The following is a 6778-nucleotide window of genomic DNA, read 5'->3' as shown; positions in this document are numbered from 1 at the left end:
CCCCCCCCGCCCTGAAAGTGATCTCTTATCTTCTGATCCCTCTACAACTACTTCTGGTTTCCTTTTTAAGAGTATAAGGATGCTTTGGGGAGGCAGCAAGAGCAAAGGAAGCTGACAGAGCCAGCCGTATTTCATATTCCCTAGACAATTCCCGTAGCCCTTTCATAGCGCACGGTTGCATGTTAGGTAGGTGTAACCTACAGCCAGAGGAAATTGTGTTATTTCGTTTAATAAACGAAAGGTCTGAGCAAAGACTGGGTAAAAATTGTCTAAAACGCTGCAGGGAGACAAGAGAAAATCCTAGGTCTTAGGTTCTACCAAGGCTGAAAAGGAAAATTGCTGCCTGTTAGTCTGCCAATTACCCTTATTGTTAATGAGTCCTCCCTTTAATAGTCTGTATTTGCAGCGATCAGCAGGACAGCACTAAAAACTTCAGCAGTTTTCCATAATTTCTAGCATTATCTATGACATTTTGCCCTTTGGTATCTCTTCTAGTTTCTCATAAAATACCCCTCAAAGCCTACCTGTTGTATCCTCGCTTTCCATCGTCACTGAGAGGTCACGCAGAGGCAATATCCGCAGGGTAACACAGGGCATGTATTAGCCCATTTACCTCATTGTTTTTCCTTTTTTTTCCCTGAGTCAGAAATTTCTTGTTAGCCTTCAAATCTCTGGCTTGATCAGAGCTGTACTTTCCCAAGGCATCTCCGTTAAACTTTATGCTTCCCTCACTTTTCAGTACCATTTCAGTATCATTTATTTTTTCTAGAGGTGTCCTTCGTGTTCCTCTTTCTTACAGTAATGCCTTTCGGTCTGGTCTGTACGTACTGTCTAACTCGTGCAGCAGGGTGACAGAAACAAATGAGTAAGGATGCCACAAAAAAATTGCTTTTCCAGAGATCTTTCCTGCATTAATTCCTCCCATTTTCCCTCCTCCACCCCCAGTGTTAAGGCTCAGGACCCCTGTTTCTCATAAATGCCTTTCAGTTTCAGATACTCTTCCCTAGCTTTCCTAATAGGAGAAGTTTCCTCGGCTGAGGTTTGTATGGGTAGGGTTAACCTTTTCCTTCATCTCAGTTGACATGTAGCAAAATGCTTTTCCAACATGCCCGCTGCCTGGGGAGCCTGTTTGGCTGGCTGCTTTATAAATGAGAGCTGTGTATCGCATTATATTGTATTTTACCAAAGGTTTTCTCTAGCTGAGAAAACCCCTGTCTCCTTATGAAATATACTGCCAGTTTAAGGAGAGAATAATATATTTACTATAACTGTACTCAGTCTAGGAATATTTTTGCTGTAGAGATTAAATTTTTATGTCGTCTTGAAGAAAACCGACTCTTTGTCAGTCCCTATCAGGAGTGGCTCAGATTTTAGCAGGTCTAACTGGTGTCTTTCCTTCTATTCCTGCAATATAAGATCAATACATTCCTTTTGTCCCAAAGTTCAGATGTTTTAGAAGATTCTGAACAAAAAAAATCCTGTTTCATTTCTAAGTTACTTGTTGACTGAATGTGGCTCAAGGATGAGTTCAGAGCAGTGATCAGGACCAAGCATCGGAGTGGCTCAGATTTTAGCAGGTCTAACTGGTGTCTTTCCTTCTATTCCTGCAATATAAGATCAATACATTCCTTTTGTCCCAAAGTTCAGATGTTTTAGAAGATTCTGAACAAAAAAAATCCTGTTTCATTTCTAAGTTACTTGTTGACTGAATGTGGCTCAAGGATGAGTTCAGAGCAGTGATCAGGACCAAGCATCTGATCTCGATGCAGCCCATTACCATCTCGTGAGCTTGCAAAATTCACACGGCAGTGAATTTGCTCCAAAGATCAGCTTTTTTCTGGGGGATTAGTGCTGTTTATTGCCATAGATAGGTTGGAGCAGGCATCAGGAGAGACTTTTTGGCAGCAGTTCAGCACTTTTGCTGTGGTGCCTGCCCAGAATGATAAAGGATTTGGTCTGTGGCTTGGGACCAGTTCCGACTCTACTTTCTAGCCCTGTTCTTCAAGGAACAAGCTGATGGCATCGTATCCTTGAGCTTTCTTGTGTATTGTGTCTCTGTGTGTAACTTGTGGCCTTTCTGGGCAAATTCCAAGCAAGTTTGGCAAAGGGCTGAAGGTTTTCAAGGTGTGAAGATGCTACAAACACATGTTAGTAACAGAGCAGAAGGCTGTGCTGGAAACCAGCCCTGGACAGTTGTGTGTGGGGAACAGCGGGCTTCGGGGCAACGTCCTCTTTCCGCTTCTGCGTCTCCAGGGGTACTGAATCGTTAACGTGCAGCGCTGTGCTGTTTGAACACGATATGAGAGATTGCTTGTGATTTGACACCCAAGTGGTGTTTCCATACGGGCTGTGAAGAGCAGAGAGCAAGCGAAAGGAGGTCTGTGCGCTCTCTGCAGAAAGCTGCGGTCCGTAGCGCTCTGCTCCCGACGTGGGCTAGGGCCCCGCCGCAGTGACAGTGTAAGTGGGGACCGAAGCAGGCGATTTGGAGGTTGGGTAAGCCTTTACTTAGGCCTGGGAGGTGTGTGGGGGGAGTGCCTCTGTGCACACAGATGTGGGGAGCTGCTTGACGAGAAGGCGCTTTCCCTGGGTTTTGCCGTGTGGGTCGGGCTGAGGATAACACCTGAATTATCTTCTGAGAGGCAAAGACCTCTCAACCTCACAAAAAAGCTTCCTTCTTTGTGCAGCCTGAAAATGAGGAGGAAAAAAGCAAACAAATGAATGGATTGGCTGGATGAGGGTCTGCTGTAGCCGTTTGTTTTCAGTCCTGCCTCTCCTGAGGCATCTTTTTAGCCAGTTGGAAGCAAATTTCTTCCTCTTCTGTTTGGACGTGAATTATCTTTCTTGCCAAATGTTACTTGAATCTTGCTGTGAAGTGCTGTACGCCAAAGTGACATCGCGGCTGCACGGATGAACCCTTCTGACAGCCCGAACCAGAGGATGAAATGTTTAACCAGCACAGAGACAGACACGAAGATCCTCCCTGTCACATCGCACCTGGGAATATTCATCTTTGTGACTATCCCTGCCGCTGTGTTTGCTATCCTGGGTGGCTCCGAAAGAGAGGATGGTGGTCTCACGGTAGTGCCCTGCCCAGCACGTATGAATCCATCACCTTAATTGATTCCTTTGGTTGAATGACACGGATTCATGCGTACTTACTGAGACAGGGTTTATAGTAGTAGAAGGACTGAGATGTTCATATGCAGATATAAGGGAATATAATTCATGAGGAGAGAGAAATGTATGCTGGGGTGTGTGTGTCATGACTATGGTCTTGGAATAGAGCAGTTAATGGCATTATGGGTTTGTCAGTCAAAGCTGTGGATTATAAAGCCATGTTATGACATTTCTCTGGTGCCTTTGCAGTCAGAGAGGCTTCCTTTTGCCAGGACCTTCATTTTCCCTTGTCACACCAGAGCCTGCTACCTTGTGACAGTTGAGGACATGGGGACACAGATGGGTTTGTGTTGGCTCTGCCCATGTCTTGACTGTATTTTGAGAAGTGGAGTGCGTACCATCCCCTTACGTATCTTTACTCTGTAAAAACCACAGAGGGGCAAGTAAAGGTGTCCTTGTGCTGTCCACCAGCTCCCACCCTGCTCTCCCCAGTCTGCATCACTGGTGAGGGAGGAAAGGTTTGGCTCTAGGGTACACCCAGCCTGCAGTTTTGATGCAGCCAGCTAAATTGCTTGATAAGGGAATCCTTGCTGCAGGCACACCCTACTGCTGCTCATACCAGCTCAGGTCCATCAGGCTGAGCAACATGGAAAAGGCTGGCATAGGTAGTTCTGTGGTTGTTGGTATTTTGAACACTGAGAGCTAAGATTCCTCACCGCTAATTTCAGACTTTCTACTGAGATGCTGTAGCTGGGAGCCCAATTACCTTAGTCAAGACAGAGGTAAGCACCTCTGGAGACTGATTCAGATCTTGTGGTGGATGAATTAGCCTTGCAGGGATGAGTCTTTCCCTGTTGACTTCCAAGTGTAGAGCTCTGGGAGAAGTGCTTTCTTCATTGTCTGACTTAAATAATTATAATCTGTTGATAGTAGCCTGATGTTGTGTTTTTAAAACCTGCTTTAAACAGAGCAAGGTGCTATTAGTGGTTCTGATATGCTGCTGAGTGGGAACCCCAGGTGCCACTGCACAGCACCGAGGTTCTCTGTTCATGGAGCCTCTGCCAGCCCTAAGCCAGCTCAGGAAGTTCCCAGTTCTGTTCAGCCTTCCTTACAGGCGTGTAGATTCAAAGCACCAATAGCAAAAGCATTGGGGAAGTGAGAAATGTGTTAAAATGAATGCAGAAAAGCAAAATCAAGCGTTAAAAGTGAATTGGTAGATCCTAAGGATACTTGTAGTAGAAGTATGAGCATGCTAGATGCCATGGAAGGACTTTGTAGCTCTGTGTTGCAGTCTTTCTGGCCAAGAACTAACGTTGATAAGCAGTTGGACAATTTCATACAGATTTTGATAGAAGCATTTCATGGAGAAGGTGAAGAACAAAGAATTAAAGTTATAAACTGCATTTCTGTTAGAATGTGTAGAGTGGTGAAACCCTCCGCTGATGGTCTGCAGAAGCCCTTTTGTCTTTTTGGTGTAATGAGAAGCAGGACAATTTCCTTAGGGTACCCTAAGTAAATCTGTGCATCTACAGGTGAGCTGTTCTGAGTAGAAGAGATCTGGTTTTGATGAAGAAATAGACATTTTGAGAAGAATTGTCTTTTTGTGAGAATACTTTTTAAAAAATAACTGTTTTAATTCTCTTGGGGTCCATTTCTAAACTATGGAAGCTGCCACAAAATGAAATTAGTATCTCTTTGCAACAGACTGAGACTTGTCCCTCCAGATGTTGGGAATGAGGAAATTCATGGAGTGATCCCCTACCTACAGGCCAGAACATTTCACCTTTTCAAGCTCCTTGACGTACTCTGGCTTTTGCTGGAGATGGAAAGAGGCAGCTTTGATATCGAACCCATGCCCACATCACAGCTAGCTGCTCATAGCAGTTGATTTGTTATCATCATCCCCAGATAAAATCAAGCCCAGTGTGGTCAGAGAGACTCCATGAACTCTCAGAAATTCCCTAGCTGGGAAGGCTGTTTAGAAGTTCCTTGTCAGAAGGAATCATAATCATAATAATAATAATTTCTATTCAGGTGTTTCAAACTGTGATTTACATTCACAGGTGATTTTCTTACTGCTTCACAATACTTCTTTTTGAGGAAAAAAGTTGTTAAATCTATGTCTTGTAGGTGGTGGGGCAGAGTGTTTTGCCCAGGGCAACAGAAATCCGTGGTAGGTTTGGGAGCTGGACCATGATCTTGGATCATTAAGCCGTGTGTATAACAGATAACAGCGAGGTGATTGTACCCTCATAAATATCAGTGGTGAGGACTGTCTCTCCTGCTCTCAGCTGGGGGTGTGCCATTCAAACAAAGGGGAATGTACCCAGGTGTCTTCATTAAAAAAAAAAATCAACAAAATAATCCATCAAAAAGGGAAAAACTTCTTCCCTTGGAGGGTGCCAGAGCACTGGAATGGGCTGCCCAGAGAGGCTGGGGCCTCTGGTTCTCTGGAGAGATTCAAACCCACCTGGATGCATTTCTGTCCAGCCTGCTCCGGGTGAACCTGCTCTGGCAGGGCATTTGAACTAGGTGGTCTCTGAAGGGCCCTTCCAACCCCCACCGTTCTGTGATTCTGGTGGTGGGGTTTTTTTTGGGTTGTGTTGTTGTTGTTGTTGGGTTTTTTATTTCTAACAAAAAGAAGAGTGTGAGTCTCTGCTAATGAAAAATATTAAAATTCCAGGTCTCCTGGATAATAAATAATAACATGAGCATGAATTTGGTTTCCCACAATCGCCACCAAATCATCAGTAGAACTTGTTTTGTGCAGCTGGTTTTGAACTTTGCTGATTTCCTTCAGCTATGCAGATATAAATAAATAATTCCGCTTGATAAAGGTCTGCGAATGCTATACTTTAAAAGATAAGAAAGCTTTGAGGGGAAATTGTTTTTAAATCCAGAACATTTGTATGCTGTTCACTGTTCATACTGAGCAAAAATTCATTCAGTTGGCAGTTAACCAAACCTATTTTATTCTTATTCTGTGTTCAACCTATCCTTCTCCTGGGGACATCTAACCTTATATGTAATTACCTCTCTGAGAGTGGGAAGGAGGCCTAAATAACCTTCCTAACAACTAAACAAATGCATAGATCCCTGGGACAGGTTATCAGTTGGGTGCTGGTGGCACAGCTATCAGGAACAGTGTGCCTGAGCAGTGAAGGATTTCAAAATGTGAGTAATTTTCTTTCCAGCATTGAGCCAAAGAACTAGAATTTGAAATGTTTTCAGAAAACCAAACCAAAATACCCTGGATTTTCAGATTTTTTTTTTTTTTGTTTCTTTGATAGCTTGGTAATAACAGTGATGAATTTTAACAGTGATGGTGGCTTTTTTTTCTCTCGAGGTCTGTCCAAGTCGCTTGGTCTCATTGAAGGCTATGGTGGACGTGGTAAAGGTGGGCTTCCAGCCACCCTGTCCCCTGAGGAGGAGGAGAAAGCAAAGGGACCACATGAGAAATACGGCTACAACTCCTACCTCAGTGAGAAAATTTCACTGGATCGTTCCATACCAGATTATCGTCCAACCAAGTGAGTACTGGTTGCTCTGTGAAGGAGTGCATGTGTTTTAAGTATCATCTGAGAGCCGGGAGTGATGATAACTTTCATGTTCTTGTGTGATACTGTTTGCTCTTCCCTCCTTATTGTTCACAGGGCCATGC

The sequence above is a fragment of the Eurypyga helias genome, unplaced genomic scaffold (assembly GCF_000690775.1).
Source record: "Eurypyga helias isolate BGI_N326 unplaced genomic scaffold, ASM69077v1 scaffold13239, whole genome shotgun sequence".
Classification (NCBI taxonomy): Eukaryota; Metazoa; Chordata; class Aves; order Eurypygiformes; family Eurypygidae; genus Eurypyga; species Eurypyga helias.
This window is presented reverse-complemented; position numbering follows the sequence as displayed.